The following is a 17,033-nucleotide window of genomic DNA, read 5'->3' on the forward strand; positions in this document are numbered from 1 at the left end:
ATCAGTCTAATGAGAGCCAGTACTGATATGATTACAATCCTGAATAACCAAGTCATAAAGATTCTGCTAAATACATCGCAAACTTAGTTCTGCAAAGAAGTCTTCACAGGTGAATCTTCATGCCTGCGTCCATTTTCACTGACTTATGCAATAGTGTGCAAGATGCCCCTATTCGCCTTTTGAAGATATGGAATCTATATTATACGTTTCATTAACAAAACAACTGTACGTTCTTTAAAAATTGTTGGGACATGAACTTGACCTGCCAGCTTCCACTGAGTATACTTTCACTAAGCTACAAAGGCAATTTATCTAGGGAATGTCAACAATGAAAAACCCCTTCACAGTCAGGGTGTCCAGACTGTGGAATAAACTCCCGCCAGTGGTAGTGCAGTCACCTACCCTGGAAATCTTCAAAAGGAGACTGGACAAGCACCTTGGTGGGCTCACTTAACCCCACCCGTTTGTCTTTTCCTGCCTAGTGCAGGGGGACTGGTAGGGCTATGCAAAGCTTCGGTCATTGATTCGATTTGGCAGAGATTTGGCCGGATTTGGCGGCCGAATCTCCAAATCCAAATTGAATCAGGAGACCCTTTAATCTTTCCGAATCAAATCAGAACCCTCTGAATCTATTCAGAGAGATTTGACGATTCAGACATAGACACAGCTTTATATGGTTTTTCTACATACCTCAAGGTTCCAGGAGGCTCATGAGCGCTGAGATGCTAGGGTGGATGAAGCGTCCCACAGACGTGCGGGGAGGTCCCCGGTGCACTCAGCAGCGGACCTGGAAGTGGACCAGAAGCACTTCCAGAACACTTCTGGGTCCCACAGACATGCGGGGAGGTCCCCAGTGCACTCAGCAGCGGACCTGGAAGTGGATCAGATGCACTTCCAGTCCACTTCTGGGTCCACCGCGGAGCTCGTGGGGGACCACCTCCCCTGACCCTGGCTCAGTGAATGGTGCCTCCTGGGTCTGGGGGGGCACCCAGGGTCCCCCAGAGGCTGATCGCCAAGCCGGGGGTCATGGAGGGGGGGTCCCCCGCATGCCCAATGCTGGACCTGGAAGTGCACCGGAAGTACTTTAAATGGGCTACCAGGATGCCCATTTAAAGTTTCCTTTGAATACACTGGCACACAAAGAGCCCAAGACTGGGAAGCTGCTCCTGCTCCCAGATTCCTTGCCTGGACCTTTGAAAAGCCTGTGTGCAGCTGGGTTAGGCTGCAAGCATGCTCTTTCAACATGCTAGTTCACAGGGAACCTGAGACTGGGGAGCAGTTCCCTGATTTTGGGCACCCTGTTCAAAGGACACAGGATGTAGATGGGACGTACACATGACATTTAAATGTCCATGCACAGAGGGAGTCTCGGTTTGGGGAGTACCTCTCCCCCCCAATCTTAGGCTTCTCCACAGGCTGACATGGTTAAAATGAGTGTATGCAGCTGGAAACTGGTCCATGGGCCACCTTTACTGAGCAGTGGCAGACACACAACGGGATCTGAGGAATTTTATATCAGATACTCAAAATTGTAGGTCTTGCCATGCCAGAGCTTAAATGTCTCGCATGGCAGGACATGCTATTTTTGGGAACCAGGATAAAATGTCTCAGATCCTACCTCATGATTATATTAATGTCTGGCAGTGGCCTAGGAGGACACATGTGCTTTCTGCAAATTCATGCATCAGGAACAGGGGGCAAGTCATGCAGGAGTATGGACAGGGGGAACCTCCCCTTGTGCCCCTGTGCAGACATGCAGGCAATAGAACAATGGGCCCTAATTAATTGTTGTGAATAAACAGTGTATCCCATGATGAAAAGTAGAAAGAAACATGGGCTATCACCTAATCAAATTTAAAATCCAAGCCCCAAAACAATTCTCCTCATGCATAATTTTACACACCTGAACAGCTCTATTGAAACTACTGAGAATACTCACACATATAGAATTTATGCATATGTAGAAGAAACTGTAGAGTCAGAGCTTAAGCTGTAAACAGAAAAATACCTCTGTTTCACTGATGTGGATCTGTCAGAAATTTGGTTTATTAATTTTAATTAGTGGACTTTGGTTGTTGGGTTTTGCAAAAGACCCACAAAATCTTGGATTTGAATGATGAACCCTACTAATCTGGGTAATTCTGGACTAATATTCTATATTTAGAAGCAAAGAGTGCCTGGGGAAAACTAGTTGAGAGGAAAAATCCAGTAGAAGATAGACAATATATAAAATATTGTGTGAGAGGAGCAGAGGAGGGGGTGCAGAAAAAATAGAAACTAAGAAAAATTCCCAGATATGTATTTATACTCTCTCTCTCTCATTAGTCATACAATACTCAGCACAGTAAATAGGCAAATGTATACTCAGCACAGTAAATGGCCTATACACAATTAAATAGGCAAAGTCCCTACAGAGCTTAAATTCTAATTGTTTGTTATAAAAAATTGAAAACAAATAATTGTAGGAAGAGGAAGTAGGAAGAAGGGATACGGATACAAAGGGATGGGTGACCTTACAAAAAACTGAGACAGATGTATATTAAGGCCACTTTTTTATGTGCATTTCTTCATAGTTCTCACATACATAAATATATATGCTTAAATGTCATTTAGGACAGCACATTTATTGAACGGTGTTTGCTAAAACAGGGCATTTTCCTTGTACACACAAAGATGTATTTAAAAAGAGCTGACTCAGCTTTGGAGGAAAATGGAAAAAAACTCACCACTTCACAAAATCTGAAAGTACTTTCATAGGTCTAATGGTAAAGTAATCTAGCTCTATCAAGTCAAGTCAGCACTATGAATTTTATTCCTAATTGGGTTTTTTCTAATTGGCTTAGAAATTGGCTTGCAATGTTACAGACTTTAACCAGGAATCAGTTTTATCCGGTATAGTTTGACTTACTGAATGCTGTCATTTAAAACAGGGTTTTTTATGCATTTCTGGACTATACGTTTGTTTGCTCCAACCAATTTCAAAGATCTGGAACCAAGTTTCCAAAGTCAGCAATTGCTCCCTACGTAACTATATAATACAATGTTTGGAACTAAGGCCTCTGACGGGTGTTACATTTAAGATGTGATTAACTGGTTCCCCTGTGATTAACTGGCTGCAGTTCCTGGGGGAGGGGAGCGCAGGGAGCCAAGCTTGCTACTCAGTGGTGCAATGGGATCTGATGCTTGATCCCACAATTGTGCATCCTGCCATACACGTACAGCATGGTAGGAAGTGCAACTGTTGGGATCATGGATCAGATCCCATTACGTCTTTAATTTAGCATCAGTTACTGGCCTCAGAAACATCTTATTTTTAGATCATTACAAATTTTGTGACCTTTGGACAACATACTATTATTGAAGGTTTTGCTATGTCATTCCCCATGATTCAGAGGAGAAGAAACAAGCTTCAAGACAAGGGTCCTGGACAGCCTGGAGGACCCTGACCAAATTCTAAAGAATATGCCAGAATGGTGAGCTAAGTTAGGAAAATGGCCTATACACATGCTTAGTATGTTGTGTAGAGCTATATATGTCTTGGGACTTCTCAAATAAAGAGTGATCCATTTTTCCTAACCTTTTGAGAAGTCTCTGTGTTCTATGCTATCAATGCCATGAGTTGGAATGAACTAAAAACCTAGCTAGAGATTTAGGGATGCAAGTGTTTTTTAGCAACCAATGTGTTATGGGATCAGTACTACCTTGAAAGCCTACAGCACTGAATTTCAAGGCCCCATGTCCTTATTGGAGTAAGATTCAGAAATGTAGGCCTGCCAAAAGAAGGTGAGAGGAACAAAGGAGCATGGAGCCCACTCAGATGCAGTGAAGTTTAAAGCACCTGGATCTAGCATAATAGGACCCACAATAGCCCAGTGATTGTCCAGCAGGGGGAAACAAAATAACAACCCACTTTATCATCACCTACATATAAGGACGGAGTACTGGTGTTCAGAAGCAGTCTTGCCCTCACTGGTCAATGGGAATTTTATCACTGGATTCAGTGTCTTGGTTCATATTCTCTAGTTACTGTAACTTGACGTTGTTCCACTTAAATCAACAAAGCCATGATTTAAAATGGCCTACAATCTGGCCTTTTATCACTACATATGTATTTTTTTAAAAGATGTAAGTAGCATACAATGATGAACACTTCGTTCTAGTACATTATGGCCAATAGTAAGCAACAGCTGTAGGCAGGCCCAGAAACCTTGAAACGGCAAGAGTACTAGAATCAATGTGAAGATAGTCATTACTGACGACACTGAGCTAGGAAACTTCAGAATGCAGCGACCTGACTGAAACTTGTTGGAAAACTGATTTTCAGCAAGATGAATTATGAGGGAGCAGCTCAATATCCCAGCCTGCCCCTTTCCCCTCTCCCCACAAAAAGATGTAATTAAAATTACAAATGGAGGTAGGCTGAAATCTTGATGGAACTCAAAATGACAAATTGTCTTTTTTAGAATACAATAAAAACATACTCTTTTCCTTTCATCCCAATGATAAGAAGTCTCTTATTAACAAAAAGACATTTTCAACAACAGTTATAAACAAAACGAGAACTATCTATGTAAAAGGAACCACTCGAGAATTTTCAGAAGCACATGGTAAGTTGGGTGCTCCATTCCTATTTCATGATTCCATGAAGGGCAAAGAGAATGGAAATTGGATAAAGAAGACAGATCTAGCAGCTTTCTTACCATGGCATCTGGTCCTCTTGGACAGGCAAATATTAATGGGTGTCTCAACAACTTTTTTGAACCAAAATTTGCAGTTTTATACATTTGAGAAACTCACTTTACTAAGGTATGTGTTAATAGCAATGCCACATTACTTGCCTATACTCCCCTGTTGCTGGGGCATTGAAAAAGAAATCTGACCATGTCTAAGAATGAGACAAATTTATGAAAAATATTTGCAAGAAAAATCAACTATTGCTATTAAAATATTTCATTGGATAAAAAAAGACATTTCAAATCATTAAACAAAAAGAGTGAATCATTGGAAAATAGCAGTGAGTGCAGTTAAGAACAGCCTCAAGAGGCCCTGAAACAGCCACAGGGGACACATTCCTTGCAGTACTCTGCTGCTCCGATAAAATAACAGACAGAGAAGAACAACAGCAGTGATTGGTAGGTAGAAGGATCTTTTCCTGTTATTCTGTTATGGTGTCCAGTCAGAACAGGTACTTCACTGTGACTGCACAAATATGTCATGAAATGATCCCTATCCTATGGAGCTGATGATCCAATTTGGGATTTTACAATCTAATTTGCAACCTAGGAGCTATTTGCACAGATTGGAATCCTTGTGTCTGTTAAGAGAACAGAAACCATTAGCGTCATTGATCAGCTGTCAGGCACTGATGAATTGAGCACTTGCCTGTGGCAAACATTAAGACTTATGAAACATGGAAAGCCATTGGCACGGGAGTACATATCGAAGTAAAGGTTGTTGGTCGTGTGCAACATACTTTCAGAGTGTCTTGTAACAAAGGGATGTTCAAAGCAAATGGGGAACAAACAGGTCTCAAATTGTTTGTGTTGCTGGGGCTGCTGATTTCTTTATTAGCGGTTGCTGGTGATAGGGCACATCTTGGTAGTGAGAGCACTAAAAAGTACCTGTTTTATAGCTGTGTCAGTGGCAACAGTGGTGTAAGTGCTAGTATAGATAGTTTGGGACATTTTAACCACTCTCTATCATGAAAACCTATTTACACGATAAAAAACCTTAGATCTATCTATACTAGCTGCAGTATCACCAAATATCGGGTGGTTGTAATGGGGGAAAATTCAGATTACAAGACACAAATCTTGCTTTCCCTAAGCAGATAAAAATTAAGGAATGTCTCAGGAGGGCGTTAGTGCCTTACAAGCGATTACTTTTCTGGCAAATAACATAGAATTGTTGGAAAATTTATACCTTCACTCTCAAGAATTAAAGCACATTTCCATTATTTTTATAGGCTTGGTATGCAAATTTGTGGAGCCTCAAATCAGTTTCATTTTAAAATAGAGTACCGTATTCAACAACTACAAACAATCTCTTCATTTCAGCTTCAGGTGTCAGAAATGAGTGATGTTTTTAATTCTGCTTTTTTGTATACAGTCCCTTTTATTTTTAAGCCACCAGATGATATTAAATATAGGGACTGATAACTAATGTAATTTTTTACTAAGGGGATATCCATAGTTGTAACTTTATAAAACAGAATGCAAAAATACTACTTTATCCCTACTATGAAACTATGAAATACACATCTAACTTATGTACATGACTATGTATAACTTCCAACATAAATATAAGGCAGAAAAGGTCCTTTGCTTTCCTATGATTACATGTACACACACCAGAAAATGCCTATATGACATGGATAGCAATGTAATAGCAGCCCGAGCCACTTCTGCTTATCAGCCCCAACTCAATTAAACTACAAACTCCTTAGTACAGGGGTCTGAAACCTACAGCCCACGGGCTGAATTTGAAAAGACTGGATCTGGCCAATGGCAGCTCAGGGAATAGGCAACACTCCAGCCAGACCAGCAAATGAGGTTTCCCCACGGTCCTACTACTTATCTGTTTTGATCTATTCCCTCTTCAGCATCTTCTATTCACCAGAGGGATACAGAAATTTGGGCCCCGGATATCCCTGGGGACCCATTACTGCTGGGTCATAATCAGTGGCCCATGGTGGAAAAAGTTTGCCATCCCCTGCCTTAGTAAATTTTGATTGCTTCCATATGAAATGCTTCTGAGACTTCCATAAGTTTAATTCTCTTTGAGCCTTCTCTGCTCTGCTAAATGAATACACACTAACTCCATACTCTCTCTCCAGTTTTCAAACAATATATAGGACCACTGATGTCATAATAAATTCTGAAAATCATTTCTTGCAATACTATTGTGTTGTCTTTCTCTGCTCCTCCATGGTGTACATTCAATTTTATTTCCCCCATAGACCTGCTAGGTGCAGCACTATTCCTCACTGTGAATAACCGCTCACAATGTGAACAAGTGTTATGTGGATAAAAAATGTGCACAAGGCCTTCTTCCTGGTGGGAGGAGAGAAACAGCCTGCACTATGCACAACAAGCTCAAACAACTTGAATTGGCAGGCTGACAAAAGGAAGCTTGAAGATTTTCTCCGAGGCATCTGTATTTTTCACAGGGTCTTTTTATCTTTAATCATAGCAGAGATTAGTTCATCATAGCTTGATACTATATTTTGTGGCTCACTCACTCTAAAAAGTGCCCCCTGAATTTTACAAGAGACCTCTTGTATATTTTGTAACCTATTCCACTCCATGGGACCTGAAGTGCATAAAGTCATTAGGTATAATAAGTCCAAGCTACATGAGAGAGAGGGTGCAGTGGATTAGAAACGTGTCTCCACTGAGGTCCTTTGTAAAGTAAGAAATGATGAGGTCACAGTGACATCAACTTTTCTGCTAAGTGGATTTTTTAAAATTCTCTTTACTTGCTAATCGGGATATCTTCTACCTATTAAGCTCTGTGACCCATGTCTGAAGAAAAAGTAACTAAGCAATCAGTTTGGAATGCATAATGACTATGCGTTCCAATTCTCTACGCACTGTCTATTTGCCTTGATATCCACACATGAACCTACAGTTTTTCTTTACTTGAAATCTATTTATTCACTTGTTTTCTTTTCCAGTGCTGGTACGGTAGAGTAAAATATACCTTTGTTTTAGACAGCACATCAGGAAATGCAATAATAATATTTTCTTGTACAGCTAGCAGCTTTGGTTCAGAACAAGCTGACCAAATTTGAAGGAAAAGAAAAGGATTCACATAAATCAGAAGATTTTACAGAAACATCACAAATTGTTCACAGTTTAACATTACTGCTGTCAGGCAAAACATATAAAATTCTCTTTTTCATCTCTGGATTTGACTTACAAAGTGAAAAGAGTGAGCAGTAAAATCCCCAAGATTAAATGTGTGTGATGGATAAGAGAACAAAGTGTTTTCTTTATGTCTCTAATATGAACCTACGACCACTGGCATATCAATCAAAATCTACTACACATTATTCTTCACTCAAAACACTCCTAAATATTGCAGGCTATCAGCCCTATTGAACAGTTCTGCAGTTACATTAATAAATTTTCTAATGATGCTTTTATTGCCTGTTCCATCTATCAGTAACATTTATTTCTTCTGAAAAACTTTGAATCTAAGAGACATGTGGAATAAAGGAAACCTGTAGAGTGGAATGAAATATTGAAAAGAAAATTAAGATTAACCTTAATTAAATGTCTTAAATGAAGCAAATGGCTTAATGGATGGATAATGAGATACAGAGTCTTTTGTCTATAGATTATCTGTTCAAATGTGGTCTGCAGTAATCAAGTAGAATAGCTGTCTGGTGATCCACACAAAATGAATTGCTGTTAGTCTGCAGGGACACATATATATTAGGGGTGTGCAAAGCTTCGGTCTGTGATTCAATTCAGAGAAGATTTGGGCCAATTCGGAGGCTGAATCACTGAATCCGAATCAAATCAGGAGAAGAAAAAAACCTCTGAATTGATTTGGAGCCTCCAAATCAATTTGGAAAAGATTTGGAAAAGATTCAGAGATTCAGAAGGCAGTCTTTCAGGGGAACAGAAACTGAGAAGAGGGAGGGAGAGCAGGAGGGGAAAGACTGACATCTCTGGCCAGTGACTGTGATCTTTCCCTGAGTCCCCTTCCAGTCATAGTGGTCTGAGGGAGGGATGTATAAACAGCATATAAGACTGTTTGCAGGCTTTGTGTGCTTTTTGTGAGCTGTTTGTACCTGAGCAACAGTGTCTGAAAGGTACTGGACTGCCTTGGCTTCCTACCTAGTCAGTCTCCTGCTGGTTTCTGTTCTAGGGAAAGGCAAGGCCCTAGGATTGGATATAGTTTACTAAACAGAACCCCTCTACTTACCCCTAAACAATCCATTTCTTTCAATTTATGTTTGTTCTTGTTCCCCCCCACCCACACACTTTTTAAAAAGAAAGCTGTGTTTTCCCTCACAGTATGATCCATCAATGTGCAGAGAAGCACATACTTTATACACACTCACACATACATCATAGAAGAAGTAGTCAGATAACACAACACATAGGAGGCTGATGAAGTGAAGTTCATAGGCCCGGCTGTGAAAAGTAGTTTGTAATTTGTTTCCTCTCAGGATCAGGCCTGAGAGACTGGAGACAGAGAGTTTTCTTCTAATAAATGTGCCCCCACAGGTAGTTGGGTATTCTTGTCTTTGATAGATTCTGGTGTGCAGTTTGTGTGGCTACTGGAGATTGTTGGCAGGTTTTGTATTTTGGGCTGTAGAAAGTTGGCTTCTCATGATGAGGTTAGCAAGGTTCGGTGCTTGTTTACATTTACAAACCTCTTTTCATAGACGGGTCTATGAACTTCACTTCATCAGTTTCCTAGGTGTTGCAGGGTACTAAGGTGCCTGCTCCTTTAAGGGCTGAAACCACCTAGGGAGAGAGCCCTAGCAGTCACTCAGGAACCCCTCATCTGCAAGTTACCAGGGCAATGTAACTCTGTTCTCTGAATTGTTCTCTGAATTGCTTCCCTATTCACATAGACCTAATCTATTAGGTTCTCTGAATTGCTTCCCTATTCACATAGACCTAATATATATATCCCACCTGGTCCATATGTTAATATGAATATACTGCAAACAACACCATTTTATCGGGTTCCTTTGTTGCCAGCAGAGAAATCAAGGACTTTATGGCCATGGGAACTGAACAACCTTTTCAGTTTTGGAGGTGACCCGTCAAAGGCAATACTGAGGCCTTATAGCAGGGCAGTGTGAGAGTAGATGGCTAGACTTATTATCTGTGCTTTAATGAACAGATAAAACAGAAGATGCCAAATCAATTTTATGGTGATACAATTTGATAAAATGATACCAAAGACCAGATACTTTTTGACCTAGTAGATACCTAAGTAGACACAGGCACTTAAGTATGATCCTATTTTACCCTGCTTATTCCCTGGAAAACAGTTAATGCAAAAGGTGGATGAATTGTCCTCATGCTCTCAGCTTTTTGTGACTTAGTCTTAAGGCTTAGATGACTCTGTCTTACAAAAGTAAGCATGTTAATATTTTTTTCAGGGAACTGAGTAGGATGGAACAGGATCATACTTTGGTGCCTAATTGATGGAATAGGATCTGTCAGGGTGATCACTTGCAGCACCCATTGATGTTGTGTGTAAGTATAAATAGGCAAAATTTGCTGAGTATTCTCAAAAAAAAAAAAAAAATATATATATATATATATAAAATACTATAAATTGGTTTGACAATAGTCTTTACAGTACCCCAAAGAAATAATTTTTCTCTTCTTGCAACAAACCCTACATTCATGATAAAAAAAACAAAACATAGATTTATCTTTTCTGTGGGAAAATGTCTATCTTAAAATATCTACAATTGACTGAAATATGAGGCAAATTCTACAATCATTTGCATAGGGGAAATTTGAAATAACTGAAGACAGCACAGTAACCCAAGATTTACCCTAAGAAAATAAGCAGAATTTGACCCAACTGTTTTAACATTTGTTTTCTCATCACCCAGATGAAGGTCAAATTGTTTATTTTAATAAACTAATGAGCTTTTCCATGCCATGAGTCTTATTTTCAGATTTTCAGAGACACAGATGCACTAAAGAGCCTTACGTGAGCTTCATAGAGCTATACTTGTTAATCTGTTATTCTTGTCCTTCTGTCTTCAGGGAACACCACAAGGAAGCTACAAAGCACATATCTAAAGAAGGACATTAGCTGGTATTTTGGAATGACAGCAACATATTAGCTGATTAGTTCTCATGGGAGGTAATGTCAGCATAGTACAGTATAATAAAACTCATACAGAATTTGGACACAAAGCATATGTAGTACTGTTTAAACTAAGATTAACTCTGGCAGGTGCTCAGGAATATTTGATTGGTTGTGCAATCCCATCATGACAACGAGTTATGTAAACAGAGGATTTCTCTTCTGCACATGGACACTCTTTTGTCACTGGGATCCACTGTGATAGAGGCAAGGTTTTAAAGCTCTGCTAAACTAGAGATCTAAAGGCTGACGTTCCCCTTTCGCTTGGCTAGAGATGTAAGAGCTAAAGGATGCCTAACTGGCTTAGACAGGCAAGGTTCTTTGGGTAGATGTGATATCTTTTATTAGACCAACTGAGTAGTTGGAACAAAGTTCTTTGCAAGCTTTCAGGTATAAACACCCTTCTTCAGGCATTGGGAGACTCTGCTGTTGTTCTGAGATCACCAAGAGTCTCCCAATGCCAGAAGAAGGGTGCTTGTGCCTGAAAGCTTGCAAAGAACTTTGTTCCAACTACTCAGTTGGTCTAATAAAAGATATCACATGTACTCAAAGACACTAGCCTGCCTATGTCCTTAGATCAACACACCTACAACTAAAAACCCTGTAACTGGAATAGATATACCCCTGGGGTAGATGGCTACTACTATGGGACTGTGATCAAATCTAGCCGCAGAAGTAAGCATTTGCCTATGACTGACAACAGGATACGATTGCTTTTTCCATTCCTGCATTTAAGTTTGTCACTTTTACAATGAGTAAAAAAATTGCTTCGTTTTCTTAATTTAGAAATATTGTCACTTTTAGTTAGAGGTGGCCCTGCAACAAAGGCTGGATCTCACACCGAACCTCACATCGCTGCAATGAATCTAACCAAGATCTGAATACTCTTTAGTTTAGAAATTCAGTGTCCATATAACCCAGCCCATTACAATGATAAAGGTGAGCTGAGAATACATGTCCAAATCGAAAAATACAATGTGAAGCCTTGATAATTACCTTAAAAAGCCTGGACATCCTTTTTGATTCTTTTGTCCTCCCTTTATTTTTGGTTTCTAGCTTTAATCAGTGAAGCAACAGCTAGAAAAAGGTGGAAATCTAAGACTAATTAACTATTTAAGAAACATGATAGAAAACTTCATATCAAAACTAGGGTGATAAATAACAGTTTCAGAGCTCAGGGTTAAGAAATATGTGAATTAATTTCATGACAGAGGTCCAGGTTCACACTGAATCCTTTAAACAACATCCAGCAAGCTCCCTTGTCTGGGTCAATAAACTGATAATGTAAGCAGCAGCAAACTATTTCCAGAAAAAGAAAATAAACTAATATGTGAGAAAGTGTAGCCTGTACCATGGTAATATCCTGCCAAATAGAAAAAATATGAATAAATCATTGCATTCTCTTTACCCAAACAAAAACATATTTAGAGAGAGCAGTATTCTAACTCTGTTAAAACTTCTTAAATAAGTAGCTATAAAAATACTCCTTTGCACTTCTACAGCACCTTCCATCTACCAGTTTCAAAATGCTTTGCAAACACCAATGAAGCAGACAGGGCAGTAAGATTTCCTTGATGTTACAAAGGGGAAAATTTATGATTAGAGAGGTTAAAAAATACTTGACCTTACAGAAAATCCATACTTGACCTTGGAACAGAATTCATATAATCAAATTTCCAGTCTCATGCTTTATCCATCAAACATGCCAACCTGTGTGTTAAGCTTAAAAGTTTTTCAGGAGCAGAGTCTGCTTTTCAGATGAGCAGAATTGGAAGAGGAGGAGGCTGGAGGACACAAGGGACAGAAACAGGGTGTTGGAAAGTCATTTGACTGACTACTATATCTGGATTTTATTCATCTTAAACTTTTGGGGGCACAAACCTCATTCTCATAATGGGAAGCTTTGGGTAGGCAGTCTCTATGTGCTAGATCCTCTGATCCAGATTTCTGGGCCAGAGGTTTAGAGCCACCTTACTCCCTTGACCTTGAAACCACTTGTATAAGTGGACTTAGGTGTTTAAATGTGCATCTATTCCACCTTGTTTATGACTTGAAAATCTATTAATGCATCTATTTTTGCAACATACCATCATCTTGCCCTTAAGGCTACATCACAAACTAAATGAATTAAAGTCTGTGAAACCTCTCAGGCTTTAAAGTAGAAGGCACACCCACTCGCTGTCTTTTACCCCCTTGTGGTTGTTTTATCTGCCAACACTGCCATTCATGTCACAGCCTTTGCCTTGCATTAGAAGGATGACAAGAGTCTGATCAAGGGTGTAGGCCAGCTCTACACACAGACTGGTGCTATCTGCAGGCATTATCAAGGTGTGAATCAGCCAGAACTAGAGGTGATGACACACACAGAGTTTTTCACAGCTCTTTTGTTTGTGTATCCTTGTGATAACTGTAGGATACCTGTAAGAATGAGGAAATAGGCTGGTTATTTTGATACCTTTGGAATGAATTCATAGGAAAAGATAGAAAAAAGGAGAGACAGAGGTGGTTTCAGATGAGAGGCAGATGTGCAAGCCAGCTCTAATTTATACTGCTAGTACCACATGTGGCGTGGTCTTTACCACTCATTAGTATAGACAGAGTGTTCTGGGAGCAGCTTGTTTTCTAGAAATGACAAGCATGTGCACTGTATATTTTTAATACAGACATGGGAATACTCCATTAGACTTCCTTGTATTATACATAGGCAGACAAGGTTCTTTGGGTGAATCTGATATCTTTTATTAGACCAATTTAAACAGATGGAAAAATTTAAGTTGGATTAATAAAAGATACCAGATTTACCTAAAGAACCTTGTCTGCCTATGTCCTTAGACCAACACAGCTACAACCTACACCCTTGCATTATACATAACTCTGTTGGTCTACATTACCGAATCTATAGGCAGACTCTACAGATACAGTGAAACTGGAAGACTATTGTCCAGATATGTTCTTTGTGATGAAAATTTAGTTTTGAATGATGTACGTTTGCATGCAGGAATGTAACCTCAATTCATGTAAATAGTGGGTAGATTTAGCAGTGCCTGTAAAGCAGAGGCTAGCACCCAAAGTAGAAAATACCGCAGCACAGATCTGTGTCATGAGGCAACTGCAGATTCCTCTTCTGCTTGGTGAGCCAGAAAAGTGGACAAAGCTGTCCAAAGAGGCTAGAGATCTTCCACAGAACCACCAGAAGAAAAGGCTCCTCTCTCGGTCTTCCTCAGAAGGAGGGTGGCGGTAAAAATATTGGTAGGCCATCCCAGTAGGAATGCTTGTAGCAGCAGAGCAAGCCAAGTCAATGCTACTCCAAACCAAAGCAGGCATACATTTCGGGATCTCATCTTTCTTTAAAAACTGATATGGAGCCTATGTCCCTCCTACTGAACCTAAGAGAAAATGCTGGTTCTATTTACAAGGCTATATTTCCACTTTAAAACCTGAGAGGTTTAATAGGTTTAATTCATTTAAAGAGATGCATACAGGAGACCCTTGCCATTTGCGGGCAATACGTTCTCGTATTCCCCATGAATGGCAAAATCCATGAATAAGGCACTGCGTTCATGAACGCAATGCCCCCAGTGGCTGTGGGGGTGGGCACTGGCAGTGGTGGGAGTGCGGCAGCAGTGGTGGGAGCCCAGTGGCAGCAAGTGTGGAGCTCCTGAGGAGCTCCTTTAAGTGCATTTAAGATGTGGGTTCAGCATTCACGAATATTTATAATGGCGAATGCTGAACCCGCGAATAGCGAGGGTTTACTGCCTTTAAAGTATGTGCTATTCAGCTGTCTCAGATGTGTTTCTAGGAGAAAGTAAAACCTTCTTGAGTGCCTTTAAAGCTATTAGCTTCTGGTTTCTGCTGCCCATGCTTTGTTTCCATAGCTACCCCTTAAGACCGAAACTTTAAGAGGTTTCTTGTTTTGTTTTGAAATAGTACCATTTGGTTTTGTGCCATAATTTTAAATAGATGTGACACTTTGTGAAAAAAGATGGAGATGGGTTTATTTTGTGATAAACTGGATGATCTGACTCCTGGCTTGTGTATCTGCCTTTGAAACAGAAGCAGGTCAGACAAAAGTTATCATGGCATTAGAAGGTATTGTTTAAAAACAAAAAAAAGTGGTGTTTCATTTAGGTCAGAGGTTCCCAAACTTTTTCTTATTGTGTACCCCCCTCCAGATTTACCAGCTGCCCACGTACCCCTACCAACATAGGTTTTACATTTTAACCCCTCAAATGCCAATTAGTATTATAATGAAAATTAAATCCGCCATTACACAATTTCTCCTGTGTACCCCCCAGAGATATCTTGCATGTCCACAGTTGGGGACCCCTGATTTAGGTGATGGTTTAGAACTTTTAAATTTAACAAGAAGCTTTTTTATTTTTAACAGCATCACCAGTTTCAGCTCTTGCCCAAGCTTTATCATTTTTTTTCAGACAGTGTTGATATGATCTAGTTGCGTATCCAGAACCATCAAAAGGAGAAATGTGTGACAAGAGGAACAAATATTACAGCAACGCTGACATCTATAAACAGAAATGCTGCTAATTAATGGCTCATCCATCAATTCTGTATACGTTTATGCAACAAAAACACAACAGGGTTTTTTCTTTTTGTGAAATAGAAAATAGAATTGGTATAAATAGAAGCAGTACCAATGAGAGGGTATTTTAGTTCAAGTTTCTTGCTACAAGACACCACTATAGCCATATATTATAGGAAGATTGTTTTCTACCTATTCAGCTCTGGAGTTGGTGTATTCTGAATGAGATCACGCCAATGATTCTTCCCTTGCCTAACCTTCAAAACACCTTGTCAGATCAATTCGGACCAGTCTCAGAAAATCGTGAGTCATCTGTCAAAGAGTCAGTCCCACGGAATGTCCTTCACAAGTGGGATTTCCAGAAATAGACCAGAACAAGTGGGAGAATTTGTTCCAAAGGGTGCTGTAGCTCAACTTCCCCGACAGAAATTGTTCTCATCCAGTAGAGAGTAGAACTGACGTATGCTTTTCTTTCAATTCCCTTGATACATGATCGTTTTGAGAAAAGTGGGGTAAAGCCAGTATTAATGACAGTTCCAGCTCGGGATAGGCCATTCTTGTATTCACAGGAGATGAATCTCTCAGTAGAGGCCTCCATAGCCCGACCTGCCCTAGTCTCATCAGATATCAATTACATTCTATGTCCGAATGCAGTGTCACTCCACCTGACAGCCTGTATCCTGGCTGGATAACATTTACTGAGAAGCTATTCAGCTGAAGTTCTGAGCATTCTGTCCCAAAGCAGGACCTTTCACCAGACTGACTTACAAACTAAATGGAAGAAGTGTTCGATTTGGCTTTTACATCACTAGTTGTGTCCCTTGACAATCCATGCCAATCCCCTAGCTCTCTGCCAGTTCCATAATAGTCCACCAAGCAACAATATCGGCACAGTAGGAGTGTGCAAAACAGGCCCTATTTGATTCAGATTCAGCCCCAATTGGGGACAGTGATTCGATTTAGCCGAATCCAAATCTGAAGATTTGATGCTGATTCACAGAATCAGTGATTCGGACATAGACAAAGCTTTAAAAGTATTTCCTACATACCTTGAGGTAGCAGGCACAGCTCATGATTGCTGTGATGCTGGGGCAGATGGAGCATCCCACAGGAGCGGGGGGGAGCTATGCTGGGCAGCAAACCCAGAAGCAGACTGGAAGTACGGTTTCATTAGGGGCAGGTCATGTCAGACCAACCTGATTGCCTTTTACGATCAGGTCACAAAAGCATTGGATGCAGGTGTCGCCGTGGATGTAGTCTTTCTGGACTTCAGCAAGGCCTTTGACACTGTCTCCCACCCCATCCTCATTAAAAAACTAGGCGACTGTGGCATCGATGCCTACATGGTCAGATGGATTGCAAATTGGCTGAAGGGTTGTACTCAGAGGGTGGTGGTGGACGGGTCATATTCGACCTGGGGGGAAGTGGGCAGCAGAGTCCCCCAGGGCTCGGTCCTTGGGCCCGCACTGTTTAATTTCTTTAACAGCAATTTGGACGACGGGGTGAAAAGCAACCTGTTCAAATTTGCTGATGATGCCAATATTTGGGGTGAGGTGTGCACACTAGTAGGGAGGGAAAGACTACAGCAAGACCTGGATAGGTTGCAGGGGTGGGCTAACAAAAACAGGATGCATTTCAA

At 40.4% G+C, this 17,033-nt stretch overlaps 1 protein-coding gene across 7 annotated transcripts in view; it reads right to left on the reverse strand.

Annotated features, from left to right (window-relative positions):
- The window catches only part of NCKAP5 (NCK associated protein 5), a 461,300-nt gene that overhangs the window by 191,551 nt on the left and 252,716 nt on the right, over positions 1-17,033 (reverse strand). The window lies entirely within an intron of this gene.

This window comes from Alligator sinensis, unplaced genomic scaffold (assembly GCF_000455745.1).
Source record: "Alligator sinensis unplaced genomic scaffold, ASM45574v1 scaffold277_1, whole genome shotgun sequence".
In the NCBI taxonomy this organism is placed as follows: Eukaryota; Metazoa; Chordata; order Crocodylia; family Alligatoridae; genus Alligator; species Alligator sinensis.